Source organism: Zea mays, chromosome 7 (genome assembly GCF_902167145.1).
Source record: "Zea mays cultivar B73 chromosome 7, Zm-B73-REFERENCE-NAM-5.0, whole genome shotgun sequence".
NCBI lineage: Eukaryota > Viridiplantae > Streptophyta > Magnoliopsida > Poales > Poaceae > Zea > Zea mays.
The window spans coordinates 37754363-37769465 of record NC_050102.1 but is presented as its reverse complement, the minus strand read 5'-3'; the positions used below and the strand labels follow the sequence as shown (position 1 = coordinate 37769465).

Sequence of the window (15103 nt, the reverse complement as noted above, 5' to 3'; positions counted from 1 at the left end):
AGGACTGGAAGACCACAGACCAACAGGTCCTAGGATTCTTGCTCTCATCCATGACCAAGGAAGCCCTCACCCAGGTAGCGGCATGCAAAACTGCCACAGAAACCTGGAAGGTCATCGAAACAATTTACTCCTCCATGACCAAGGCACGCTCCATCAACACAAGAATCGCCCTCGCCACCACCAAGAAAGGGGACCTCACAATTGCTGAATATGTCGGCAAGATGAGGGCCCTGGGAGATGAGATGGCAAACTCCGGCAAGCCGATCGACGACGACGAGCTCATCTCGTACATCATCACCGGCCTCGACTACGACTACAATCCGGTCATCACCTCCCTCGTCGCGCGAGCTGATCCGCTCACCATTCGGGAGGTGTACTCCCAACTGCTCAGTTATGAGCAACGGCTGGATCTCCTACGCGAGTCAGACTCCTACTCCGTCAACGCTGCCACCCGTGGAAGAGGAAGTTCCCGAGGAAGAGGCGGCAACCGTGGTGGAGGAAGTAGAGATTCTAGAGGCCGAGGACGTGGCAGATCTCAGTCTCGCTAGATTGGCATCGGCAACAGAAACGCTCCACAACAAGACAGCAGGCCCAAGTGCCAGCTCTGTGGCAAAAGAGGACATCTGGTAATGAAGTGTTGGCATCGCTTTGACGAAAATTTTGTTCCCAATGAAAAATATGCAGGGGCAGCAGCCACATCATATGGAGCAGACTCAAACTGGTATGTAGATACTGGAGCCACAGATCACATCACCGGAGATCTTGAGAGGCTAGCAGTACATGACCAATACAGAGGCCATGATCAGATCCACACGGCAAGTGGTGCAGGTATGAACATTAGTCGCATTGGTTATTCAACTGTTCCAACTCATAACCGTGATCTTAAACTCAATAACATTCTTTATGTTCCTCAAGTTACAAAGAATCTTGTCTCAGTTCATAAACTAGCCACCGATAACTCAGCCTTTCTTGAATTTCATCCCAATTTCTTTGTGATCAAGGATCAGGCCACGAAGAGACCTCTGCTTAAAGGACGCTGCCACAAAGGGCTCTATCCTTTGCCATTGACATCATCCAAGCAAGCATATGGAGCCACTAGACCATCTATTGAAAAATGGCATAGTCGTCTAGGTCATCCCTCTGTTCCTATAGTAGAAAAAGTTATTCGTCGTTTTAATCTCCCTTGTTCTAGTGAGAAGAATAAACAGTCTGTTTGCGACGCCTGTCAAAAGGCTAAGAGTCATCAGTTACCTTATCCCAAGTCAAGTCATGTGTCGAGTCATCCCTTAGAACTCGTTTTCTCTGATGTTTGGGGTCATGCACCCAACTCTATAGGAGGCAATAAATATTATGTCAGTTTTATCGATGATTATAGTAAATTTACTTGGATTTATCCTCTCAAATTCAAATCCGAAGTCTTTCAAAAGTTTGTTGAATTTCAGACTCTCGTTGAGCGTCTTTTCGATCGCAAAATAATAACCATGCAAACCGATTGGGGCGGAGAATATCAAAAACTTCATTCCTTCTTTGCTAAAGTTGGAATTAGCCATCATATCTCTTGTCCTTATGCACATCAACAGAATGGGTCGGCGGAGAGAAAACACCGCCATATTGTTGAAGTTGGTCTAGCCCTTCTTGCTCATGCTTCTATGCCCCTGAAATACTGGGATGACGCCTTCCTTGCAGCTGTTTATTTGATCAACCGTACTCCTAGCAAAACCATAAATTATGAAACACCTTTGGAGCGTCTTTTTCACCAAAAACCAAATTACTCCTTTTTGCGCATTTTTTGGTTGTGCTTGCTGGCCTAACCTTCGTCCCTATAATTCTCATAAGCTTCAATTCCGCTCCCGTCAATGTGTCTTTCTAGGATACAGTAATTTTCACAAAGGTTTCAAATGTCTTGATCTTTCTTCAGGACGAGTCTATATTTCAAGGGATGTCATCTTTGATGAAACAATTTTTCCCTTCTCCTCTCTCCGCCCCAATGCTGGTCGTCGTCTCCAACAAGAAATTTCCCTTCTTCCTCCATCCCTTCAACATTCTGATATTATCACCGGTTATGGGGGCCAACATGTGGATAATCATGTGCCTACATGTTCTACTAACACTACTAATCCATGTGCTTTGAGCTCTCCACCTGTGCAGGACACAGCCGGGTCAAATGATGCTTCCGGCCCAAGTACTGAGGCCGAGTCACCTATGCCAGCTCCTGTTGACGATGCTGCCCTGCCCGCCATGCAGTTGGATGAGAGCGCCATACACGATCCGCCTGCAGCCACGGACGCCCCGCCTCTTGGATCCTCTGCACCCGGGGGGGACCAACAGCAGTCGCAGCATATGGAACAGCGGCGCCCGAGTACACGTCTCCAACATGGAATCCGTAAGCCCAAAGTTTATACTGATGGCACTATCAAGTACAATTTTCTTACAACTTCTGGTGAACCACGAAACTTAGAAGACGCCTTGAGTGATAAAAACTGGAAAAATGCTATGGATGCTGAATTTATGGCACTAGAAAAGAATAGAACCTGGCACTTAGTTCCACCTCAAAAAGGCAGGAATATAATTGACTGTAAATGGGTTTATAAAATTAAAAGAAAACAAGATGGAAGCTTAGATAGATATAAAGCTCGCCTGGTTGCAAAAGGATTTAAACAAAGGTATGGTATTGATTATGAGGACACTTTTAGCCCTGTGGTCAAGCCAACTACTATCAGGATTGTTCTCTCTATTGCTATCTCTAGGGGGTGGTCTCTTCGTCAATTGGACGTGCAAAATGCTTTTCTTCATGGAATCCTTGAAGAGGAAGTGTACATGAAACAACCTCCTGGATATGAGGACAAAGAGAAGCCAAGTTATGTTTGCAAACTAGACAAAGCTCTTTATGGTCTAAAACAAGCTCCTCGGGCCTGGTATGCAAGGTTGAGTAAGAAACTTTTTTATCTTGGTTTTAGAAGTTCCAAGGCCGACACTTCCCTATTTTTCTATAGTAGCAAAGATGTGTCTATGTTTATCCTTATATATGTAGATGACATAATTGTGGCAAGCTCAAAGCAAGAAGCTGTTTCAGCACTACTGAAAAATCTGCAGGAAGAGTTTGCTCTAAAGGACTTAGGGAATCTTCACTACTTCCTTGGTATAGAGGTAAACAAGACACAAAACGGTATACTGTTAACACAGGGAAAATATGCAACTGATTTACTACGGAGGACAAACATGGCGAATTGTAAACCTGAGAGTACTCCGTTATCCACAAGTGAAAAATTACATCTTCATGAAGGTTCTCTGCTTGGGCCAAATGATGCTACTCAATATCGAAGTGTAGTTGGGGCCCTGCAGTATTTGACCTTAACAAGACCAGATATTGCATTTCCAGTAAACAAAGTGTGCCAATTTCTACATGCTCCAACCACATCTCACTGGACAGCAGTAAAAAGAATTTTGAGATATGTTAAATCTAGTATTAGTCTTGGGCTAAGCTTGTGCAAATCTTCCTCCTTTCTAGTGAGCGGATTTTCAGATGCAGACTGGGCAGGATGCCTCGATGACAGGAGATCCACCGGAGGTTTTGCTATCTTTCTTGGAAATAATTTAGTGTCATGGAATGCAAAGAAGCAAGCTACAGTATCTCGATCCAGCACTGAAGCAGAATATAAAGCTCTAGCTAATGCCACAGCTGAGATCATGTGGATTCAAACTCTCTTGAATGAACTGAAAGTTTCAAGCCCCTCAGTCGCAAAACTTTGGGTAGACAATATGGGTGCCAAGTATTTATCATTTAATCCTGTCTTTCATGCCAGAACAAAACACATTGAGGTGGATTATCATTTTGTCAGGGAGCGTGTCGCCAGGAAATTACTGGACATTGACTATGTTCCCACAGGAGATCAAATTGCAGATGGTTTTACCAAAGCTCTTACAGTGAAGAAATTAGAAAACTTTAAATACAATCTCAACTTGAGAAAGTTGTGATTGAGGGGGCGTGTAAAGCAAAGCGCCTGTAACAGATAACGCAGAGTTAGTATATCAATCTTATCTCATATAGTCGGTTGTATTAGAGTTTATCTTGTGTAACCAACTCTGCGTGATTATCTAAAACAGACTCATGATTATCCAAATGTAAACCACGACAATGGTTGTTATTGCCCATATATAAACATGCAGCACACCGGCCAGGGGCATCACGGTGTTTTCCAATCTCTTCCAGCGCCTCTGATATTCTTTAGACACTAGATTGAATTGAATTGTGTTGAGTAGTTTTTGGTGTCCCTCGAGGTTGGATTGAATTCGGGATCAAGTCACGTGTGCTCTAGTGTCCCTCGCGGTTGCATTGAATTCAGGATCAAGTCACGTGTGCTCGCTAGTGGAGAAATTTTTGTGGCTCCCATTCGCCCCACCTCTGGTCACCTCACTCGTCCTTCATATATCTTGAATGATATAAGATTTAATGGAAGATCACTACATTATATATTCTTAAATTATATCTATAGATGTGAGCATATGATCAGACAAAATGAACAAAATTTAAAAGATCTAATAAACAAAAAATATTATATACCCTTTCTCAAAGGACGCATATACAAATTATACTCCCTTCATCTCAAAATATTAGTCGTTTCAGCTCTTGAATTTTATGTCTATATTGAAATGGATGACAATGAATCTAGACATATATATGAAACACATACATTAGGTATTGTACAAATCTAGTAAAATGCTAAAACAGCTAATATTTTGGTACAGATGGAGTATTTTCTAAAAAAATATTTGTGGCACGCTGACAAAGAGTGGTTTCAGTTGTGGGTCACTGAAAATAACACTATTTATTAGGAAAACACTAAGAAACATTGGTTATTGTCACGGGCACACCGTAATAACTAAAATTTCTATTTTAAGAAAAATCTTACAAACAAATTTTTACTGAAAATAGAAATGTTAGACAAAGTTTTGCCGAAATTTAATCGTTGTATAGTGCCACTGATTATAACCAACGTTCTCAGTGTATTTTTTGAAAAATAGTGTTATTTCAGGTGTCCCACAACTCAAACAACTTTTTTCACTGTGCCATAAATAATTTCCCCCTTTTTCTATCTTATCTCAACAATGTACATAATATTTTTCTATAGATCGATTAGTGTTTCTAACCAGTACTAATCTTTAGTCATTAGTACCAGTTGAAAATCAGTACTAATGTTAAGTCATTAGTACCAATTGGTTTATAAAGCATGTACATTAGTATATGTTACTAATGTTAAATAACTTAATATTACACGTTAGAAACACCATCCAATGAATACCTTCTATAGAGACATGATTCTTAATATTCTTAGGCTTATTTGTCCTTTATGAGGACACGATAAACATCTTACCATCGAGTATGAATACCTTTAAAGAGACATGATTCTAATATATTGAGATTATTTGGTTGTCCGTGAATGTGAATTGTTTAGTTGTATGGAGATTAGGGGCATATAATCCATTGCCCCTCAATCCTCTCCAACCCAACAAGCCCTTACATGACATGATAAACACCATACCATGCCATCCCGTACTTAGAGCATGTGTTGATATGGTTCCATAGTAAAAATCTAAGAAGAAGCTGGTCAGAGCTTGCCAAACTCTAGAGTTACAAATTCTATGGAGTTTTCAGGGCGATAATACAAATTTTTGGAGTACCTCTTTTGCTGCTCCCAAATCTCTAAAACTCAATCTAGACATAGAGTTTGAGTTATTTATCTGCCACTACCACTAGTTGGTTATGAGAAAGAAATCTAAACTTTAGAGTGCTCTACCTAGAGTTTTAGAGTAGAACTGATCTAGAGTGAAGCATACCTTCTACGGAGACATGGTAGACACCATCCTAGAAGACACTAATATCTAAAAACAACTTAGACATGGAACTTGGAGTTATTTACCCGCCACTGCCACTTGTTGGTTATGAGAAAGAATCTGAACTCTAGAGTGCTCTACCCAGAGCTTTAGATTAGAACTAATCTAGAGTGAAGCAGACCTTCTACGACAAGGTAGACACCATTCTGATAGACACTAATATCTAGAAACAACCTAGATATGGAATTTGGAGTTATTTACCCGACACTGCCACTGGTGGGTTATGAGAAAGCAATCTAAACTCTAGAGTGTTCTACCTAGAGTTTTAGAGTAGAACTGATCTAAAGTGAAGTAGAGTTATGCCAAACATGCCCTTAATATCTTCTATGGATACATGGTAGACACCATCCTGGTAGACACTAATATCCTGTAGACATGGTAGACACCATCCTGGTAGACACTAATATTCTCTACAGAGATGGGACATTTACTAATGCCCTTTACGAAGTATATACATTCAGTATCGGTAGACGGTAAAGCCCCTTTAGGTCCATTTCTCTAGTCCAGTAGTGATAGTAGCATTTGATAGTCTATACGATTAATGTACATGTTGTGTATATCTACACAGTGTAAGTTCAGTAAGCTAGTCCATACAAATGTCTAGTGTATCTAGTCTATATACAGTGTATATCTATACAGACAATCATACAATGTCTAGTGTATATCTATCTAGACAATTAATGTACATACTTACATGGCAAAGCATTATGCAGGGCTGAACTTTCGGATGTCTAGTATATCTAGTTTACATACAGTGTATATCTATGCAGACAATCATACAAGGCTCTATTTGGATCCGCTTATTTGCGGATTCTAGTGGCCCGAAGCCCCTTTGTCATGCCAAACACGGATAATATCTTGTAGCTTCTCCCTACCACGCTTCCCATGCAAACCGACCCGCAATGGTAGGATAGAATCGACCAAAACCCCACTTCCATAGAAAGATGGCCATCCACAGCCCTTCGCTCTCGCCGCGCTAGGGTTTTCCTAGCACTCCACATGACGCTGCCACTTACTGCTTCCATCTCCAATTTGCCTCCCAGGGTTATCCCATCCTCACCCCTATCCCCTCTTTCCTTCATCGCTCCACTTACCTAGGTTCTTCCTCTTCCATGTGTAGGTGCAGCAAGGGTACGAATACGCCGACGACAAAGATTCCGAGTTCTTCTTGACAATTCATGAACTGGTAGGTAAATGTATAAACCCTTCTAAATGCATCATACATTGCATTTCTTATCCTTGATTTGTTGTAGCAAATCGTCGTTTCTAGATCGAGTTCATCAGATTCGATCCGATGTAGACTCATGTCCCCCTATGGTACGCTGCAGCATTGGTAGATTGCATTTCGTTTCCTCGATTCATTCTAGCGATCATCATTTGTGCATTGAGTTCATTGGATTCGTTATGATTTAGAGGCATGTCCCTCTATGCTACATTGTGTACCCGATGCAAACCCATTCTATTCAAGTTAATCAAGTTCTTGGTTTTTTCAAATTGGCTTGATATTTGATGATTTGTGCATTCTTGTGACCAAGTCGATAGATCTGGTATCCATGTTCAGCATTCCTTGTCCCATCCCATTCAACAAGGTCCAGTAATACAACTTCATTACTACCGCACTTGTGTTCCATTGTTTGCTTACTAGTACATGTGTATACTTGTTTGTCATTGCTTGTTGAGTCCTTGTGGTCATTACTTTGAAGGGGAATGCTCTATTGTTGTACGTTTTACTTTGGTTGTAAGAGCTTACTTCCTTGGTGTGGTTCATGTTATACAACCAATCAATGATTTTATCGTTACGTATACGAATTCGGTTAACCAGTAGCCAATTAAATGTTGTACCCGATTAAATACAAATAAATGTGAGAACCTCACCCACAAATAAGCTCTAGGGTTTACTCCTAGTTCCTCCCAACATTGCAGTGTTAGGTTAAACTATCTTGGTGGGTTGAGTGTGTTCATTAAATCCTATACTAACTAAATAACTCAGAATCAGATGGATTCCACACACTTTGTAGCTGATAAAGCCATTGGCTTGATGCAAGACACCTCGAAAAGCTATTTTCCGTTGTCAGGGACAAACTCCATCCCAGACATGGTATGACCTCTTTCGAGGTCACCCAGTTCCAAATTGGATCAAAACAAATCGTTGAATTCCTGGACAAGGACTCTTTGGAGTGTCGGTATGCCTTTGATAAGATAAAGAATGTAAAACAAGATGTAGATGATGACGATTATGTGTCGTCCGATGATTATGTGTCATCGCCTACGGAACCACTAGCGGGTGAATTGTTCAACTTCGCTAAGCATTTCAAACAAATGCGGGGAGTTGAATACTAATACGACCAGATCCCATCGTTTAGTGACAATGAGCTACAACTGATGTCCAGTTTGGCTATGAATTAGGTCCTACTCTTAGTTCTAAGGTGCCACCTAGGTCGTAGTTTAAGGTGTAAGGTGTTCCCTATGCAATCAGTTAAGGTGTTAGGTGTTCGCAGTTATGTACCACCACGTATCTTGTGTTGTCTATCAACATGTACTGGGATTGCCTACTGAACTGATATTCAGTCTGCTATGAATGTGTTTTATTCCAATAAATGTGCTCTTCCATCTTATGTTCAGGTTATCATTCCACCATTAGATGGAAAAATCTAGAAAGGTCATAGCCAAGTGGGACATGAGAGCAGCTAAAATATATAATGAAATACATGTCGAAGAGGTGAATGCACACAACAGGCCACAACATTTTCTGAATGTTGAAGGATACTCTAACCTGATTACAAAGTTCAAAGAACGCACTGGATGAACGTACAAGAGAGACCAAATGAAAAATAGGTGGGACACGTTAAAAAGAATGTACACTCAATGGAAGACACTAAACGAGAGGGTCAAATGCCTTGGGAGGGATCCTCACATAGGATCAATAAGTGCTATGGATGACTGGTGGGCAAGGCAAAATTAAGTAAGATTGTTGTTTCCTCTTTTCCATTTCATTGTAAAGACAGAATCCATTTGAGTGTTAAATATAGTCCCTTATTTTTTGAATACAAGCTATGCCAAGATGTATAATTTTCAAGAATCAACCCTTGGAAAATGAGGAGGATCTTTGGATTATGTTCAGGCCTATTGTTTGCACTAATGAAACCACCCTAATTCCAAGAGCTCAACCAAGGGATGCAGCTTCATCATTAGATGGGAACGAAGATGATGATCTAGTCCATCTGGGAGACAACCTAAACCCAAAGCCCAACACTAAAGCAAAAGGAATGAGACAAGTTTTGCATGATTCCCCACTGCTGAAGAAGAAAAAGGATATTATGGATGAATACATGAAAAGGATTGTGCAAGCTATTAAGTCTAGGACGTTTAGCTCCAAAAAGACTGTGACCTCCTTCGACAATGATCTGGTACGTAAAGAAGTTGCTGTATAATTGAGGCAGGTCATTGAGTATGGTGCTACTGAAGGAAGCGATTTGCATTTCTTTGCAACGCAGCTGCTGAAGATAATCATTATCACGATGTGTTTGCTGGCGACGAAGGAGGGAAGAGAGCCTTGATTGCACCGTGCCTTTGAGATTGTGCACAAAACCAATTAGCTGTGTTGCTATTTTTAGAAGTCGTCTAAGAGTTCGTACTAGTCAGAGTTATGAGTTGTCGCTTTTAGATTTTAAAACTGTGAGCACTGTTGTTTACCTTTAGGTTTGTAAGACATTTACTAGTTCTCTAGTTTTGCAGTTTTGCAATGTCGTGTCCAAGAAAGAACACCTTATATACGATACCTTGTGCTCAGTACTATGAAACAGACCTTGTAGTTCATATATGTTGTTGATGTCTTAGTCATTTGTTTAACAATTATGTGCACTACTTGCGTTACATTTGTGTTATGATTGCAGATGTCAGATACAGACAACAAAGTTACTAATGAGGGGTATTTGCTGGCATTGCTTGCAATGTACATATGGGTGAGCTCGTCGAACACACTAGTACGTCGACCAATGGAGCAAATAGGTATCCAGTGGGTGGAGAGAACATTGGAGAATAGTGATGATTGTTACAACATGTTCCGCATGCGCTGCACTGTCTTTCGTCGACTACATGATTCGTTAGTTAACGATTACGACCTCATTGCTAGTCAAGGAGTATCTATGAAGGAGGCCTTGGCTATGTTCCTTTGGGCATGTGGTGGACTGCAGACGTTCAGACAACTTAGGAACAAGTTTTGGTATTCTTTGGAACCATAAGTCGCAAGTTTAGTGAAGTACTCGAGTCAATATACATAATGTCAAATGATGTCATTAGGCCGATGTTGGGGACTTGTTCTCAAGTGCTATGAATTAAGAACAAGGCAACACAAAATGTTAAATGTTAAAGTTCTTCGTCCTTCGAAGCATTATTTCCCTTAGGATATAATGATCTTCAGACGAAGGTTATGAAGGACATACCTTCATCAACGTGATATATGTTAACAAAAGAAGAAGCATATGAGATATAAGAGGCAAGATAAACAATCACAAAATATTATTAATTCATTATCAATATATTGTTCTAGAAATACAGGGACAATGCTGAATTACAAATGTACCTTTGGCTTGAGAGAAGGTAAAAAGTACAAGTGTGACGCATGAGCAAGTACAAGTCAGCGTGAACAGTACGGGGATAGTGTTCATCTATTTATAGGCATAGGACGGAGCCTGTGAGGAATTACAGTTATGCCCTTTACATTTACTATTTACTTATAGAAAAATATATGAGGACTAGATAGGCTTTTCCCCTTTAAGTCGGTTCCTTTTTTCGCGATTGAGCCGAAGCTCCCTTGCGCGTAGCTTCGGAGCAGCGGCAACCTTCGTCATGATCATGCTCTTCTCATCGTGTATGCTTTTAATCTAAGTCCGAAGGTACCTATCCATAAGACATGCTTGGAAGACATTGTTAAATTACGTTTTTGAGGACCTTTGGAGGACTAAGGCCCCCAACAGTAGCCCCTCGCAGTATTAATTTGTTTAAGATAACGAATTTAGACTGCGACATGGACGAAGGCCTTAAGCCGAAGGTCCGAAAAAACACCTTCCCTTTGCTAGAATAGCAACAGTCAATGACAGACGGAACCCTCTAATTTGGGGCGTGCCGAGCGTATAAATAAGAACTCGCACCAACCACATTTGGTACGCTGCTTGTGCCATTTGCTTTGTTTGCTCAATTTTATAGCTCTTGCTCACTAACACTTGCTAGTTTCTCAAGCTTCCTAAGCTTTGGTTTGAAAGACACATTTTCGTCATTTCCGAAGGAAAAATGTCTCAAGACAAGAAGGTTGTTGCTGAGACGAAGCTGACTGAAGAGGAGAAGCTCTTTGAAGAGAAGAAGGCTGCAAATCCTTACATAGTTGGGTTTATTGAGTCAATGGCAAAATCAAATACAGAGAAGATTACTAAGGAGATCCTAGAAGGCCTGTCTGAAGATACCGGTGACAGTGATGATTATGATGCTGAAAGCGGGGGAGAAGATTCTGAGGATCGGCCGTGGAGGCCAAGTCATACAATTTTTGGTAAATCGACGATTAAACAGAGTCATCTTGACAATATGAGAGGAAGGTACTTTCGAGATATGTCTATTGTGAGAGCTGGTGGAGACAACAACGTCCCTACCCCTGAGGAAGACGAAGTTGTGATTTACCAAAGTTTCTTCAAAGCTGGGCTTCGGTTTCCATTGAGCAGGTTTGTGGTCGAAGTGTTGAAAATTTATCAGATTTACCTTTATCAGATAACCCATGAAGCTATTATTAGAATGGGGATTTTTGTTTGGGCTGTGAGGAGCCAGGGGCTAGATCCAAGCGCGAAAAGCTTTTGTAGCATGCATGAACTTGTATATGAGACGAAGGCCATGGGCAAGGAACAATATCATAACAACTTTGGCTGCTATGGATTTATCGCCCGCCCCAACTCAAGTTACCCGGTGCCAACATACCGGAAAAGGTGGCCCGGGCTTGGATGGAGGAATGGTTTTACGTGAAGAATGACTTGAAGGCAAGAGAAGATATTAAGGGAGTTATTATGCGCCCCATTTGGTCCCGCTTCGGCCTCCGAAGGCCGAAGGTTGAAATTGACGAAGCCGCCGAAGCATGTCAGAAGGCGTTTGGTACTGTCTGCTTCTTTATTGGTACAAGAGATTTGATTCAAGAGCACATAGCATAGAGAGTATGGCCGCTTATAGAGAGCAGGGAAATGCTGAAGGAGGCCATCACCGAATCTAGTGAAGGTGAACTAATCCGACTAAAGTACACATTCAGATACGGGGATAAATTCGATGAACCAAACGATGACTGGCTAAAATTCATCGAAGTTACCAGTGACGAACTGCTTGGATCATATTCCAGGGCAGAAGACAATGCACTATCCACAGCCTTCGGAGGCAGGGAAAAAGAGATTGAATAGAGTTTTTGATGCCATTGGTTTTGTCTACCCCGACTACCGCTATCCACTGCGAGGTCAGGGAAAGAAGAGGAAAACTGCTGCTTCGGCCACTCCAGTCGAGCCTGCGCCGAAGAGCAAAAGGTTAAAGGTCCTTACCCATCGGCCACGCTATATTGAACCGGCCGTGGTGCCTGAGTTTGGCGGGGAGGCTTCTTTAGCTGCTGAACCAAGAGAGCCCATTCCTCCTACGCAGAAGACTGGAGAGTCGGCTATAATGTCGAAGGCAGCTTCGGTTGATCTAGCTGAGTTGAAGACTGAGAAAGATAAGGCTGAAAAGCCAAATATTGAAGAAACAAAAGCGCTAGAAGTTTTAAGCCCTTCATCAGAAGTAACAGTGCTGAAGGCTCAAAAAAGTTCTGCCGCAACTCCCAAGAGGAGAAGGATGACAAATGTACTAGATGTGTTGGAAACAGTAATGACTTGGAACTCTACTCCTTCAAGAAAAACTGTCGAGGCTTCAAAAGTGCAAACCGAAGCTGAAACAAAGCCGACCGAAATTGAAGCTGCAGCAATCCAAGCTGATACCGAAGCTGGGCCTTCAGAGCTCGCTGAGAAAAAGCCTTTGGAAATTGAAGAAAAGGCAGCAGAAGAAAAGGCTACAGAGCAAATTTTGCCTGAAAAGGTTGCCACTCCTGCTCCCGAAGCTTTAAAATAGAGCATTGATTACATCATCCGCCATGCTTCGGGGAAGGGACTCTCTAAGGAAGAAGAACAAGAAGCTAAACATTATGCCCAAAAACTGAAATACCCGAAGGGGGCATTAGTGTTCAATGGCAGCGGGGAGGAAGATTTTTTGTACTGTCTCCCGGATAGTAAAGAGATATCCGTCTGCCGGGAGATGGGTAGGAGCTTCGGATTTCTGAAGCTAGAAGATGGCCTTTCAATACTATCAAAGGATGAATTGGCTGACAGTTTAGCATATAATAGCATAAAGGTATAAAAGTCAATTTTGTATTTGAAAACAAATTACTTCATTTGTTTATACTTAATGTTGTCCTCCTCTTGTAGGGCTTGATCCTTAGCAATGCCCTCAGAGCACAGAAAAACATTGAAAATGAAGGGTATACAATGGCTCTGAACAACCTTCGTTCGGAGGTGATTGAGCTAAGGAACGAAGGTCTTGAAAAAGATAAGATATTAATTTCATTGGTAAACAAAGTAAAAGAAGACGAAGCTAGTTCCAAAGCTCAAGCTGAGGTCCAAAAGAATGAAATCGAAGACCTTTGGAAACAATTAGCAGAGGCCAAAGAAAAATGCGTTGTCGCTGAAGCTAACCGAGATGCCAGCGAATATTGGAAAAATTATTTATAAAAGACAGTTGAAGAGCTTCGCGCATCCAAGGAAAGATGTTTTGAAAAATCTTTGGGCTGCGTGGAGAAGATAAAGACTAGCTTCGCCAACGTGGGCGCCTATTCAAACGAAGATAACTTTATACAAGGCGACCCTGAGGGCGTTATCGAGTGGGTCAGCGGTGAAGCCGAAGCTTTGAGGAAATTTTTAAGTGATCGTGGGGACGTCTGCGCGTTCTCTGGTGCGAGAGGAGTTTCAGCCGTCTTGGAGAAGGCGGGTTGCAACCATGTTAAAACCTTAGCCCAGGCCGAAGCTGCCTTCTCCGTGGATGACACGAAGGACCCCTCAGCCAAAGCAAGTTTGATAGGCGGAAAATTTTTCACTGATATCTGGGAAAATGGCGGCCGAGAAATGGCTCACGAGATAATGGAGAAGAGTGAAAAAGATATTCATGACGCTCGAGAAGCGGCTAAAAAAGCTGAAGAAGCTGCCGAACACGAGAGACGGATAGGTATCATTTAATGGCCTCTAGCTTCGTCGTTTGTTTTTGTGACTTTGAACTAATTGATGTTTTCTATCGCAGCTGAATTACCTCCTCCATTGAAGCCGTTCGACCCACTGGCTGACCCAAAAACAAAGAAAGCAATAGAAATCATCAATATGGTCGAAGCTATTGTTGGCGAAGTTGTTAACAAATTGCTTAACGAAGTTGCAGAGAAGGTTCTGAAGGAAGAATAGTAGTTTTTGTAAAAACATTTTTAGGCTATTAATGCGACATTTGCTGAACTAAGTCTGTAATATTTGATGTTTATAGTTTTGAATCTAATATAAGTTGTTTGTAATTTAGTTCGTTGCGATGCATGAAACTTTATGTACATACCGTTTTTGAGCCTTCGGCGAAAAAACACCTTCCCTTCTTTTCATGCTTCGTAAAGAAGAGTGTTTATGCTTCGTGAGAATATCCATACTTCGTAAAGAACATCCAAGCTCCGTAAAAACATCAATGCTTCGTAAACAATAGATCTCTTCTTCCATATCAGAGCTGATGAGGATGTATTTCTCAGCTTATTTTGTGCCTTGACACCTTTTCATTTTTGTAAAGCATTCTCTGAAGATTGTGTCATTGGTGTGATATGATGTATTATGTGATGCTATGCGAGATGATGTGATGATATAATGCAAAGAATGATGCTAATGCCGAAGACACACACCCACGCTGAAACACACAATCTCTGTGTCCCCTTAGGAAAGATCAAAATCTCTTTGCCGCTTATTTTTCGGCTTCACCGCTTATTTTTCGGTGTAAGTTCTGCATCCCCTTAGGAACGTCTTTTGAACTTCTTTGCCTTCTATTTCGGCGGTATTTTTCGCGTTGACTTTTCGCGCTTCGAATTATATTTCAGCGGTATTTGGCTCTGCATTCCCTTTAGAACGACTTTTGAGCAGAAAACTTA

General features: G+C 41.4%; 1 non-coding gene across 1 annotated transcript; it reads left to right on the top strand.

Annotated features, from left to right (window-relative positions):
• The first annotated feature begins 260 nt into the window (after positions 1 to 260).
• LOC111589825 (small nucleolar RNA Z247) lies at positions 261 to 399 on the top strand. The gene has a single exon (XR_004851662.1). It is a non-coding gene; the product is annotated as a small nucleolar RNA Z247 (small nucleolar RNA).
• The last annotated feature ends 14704 nt before the right edge of the window (positions 400 to 15103 follow it).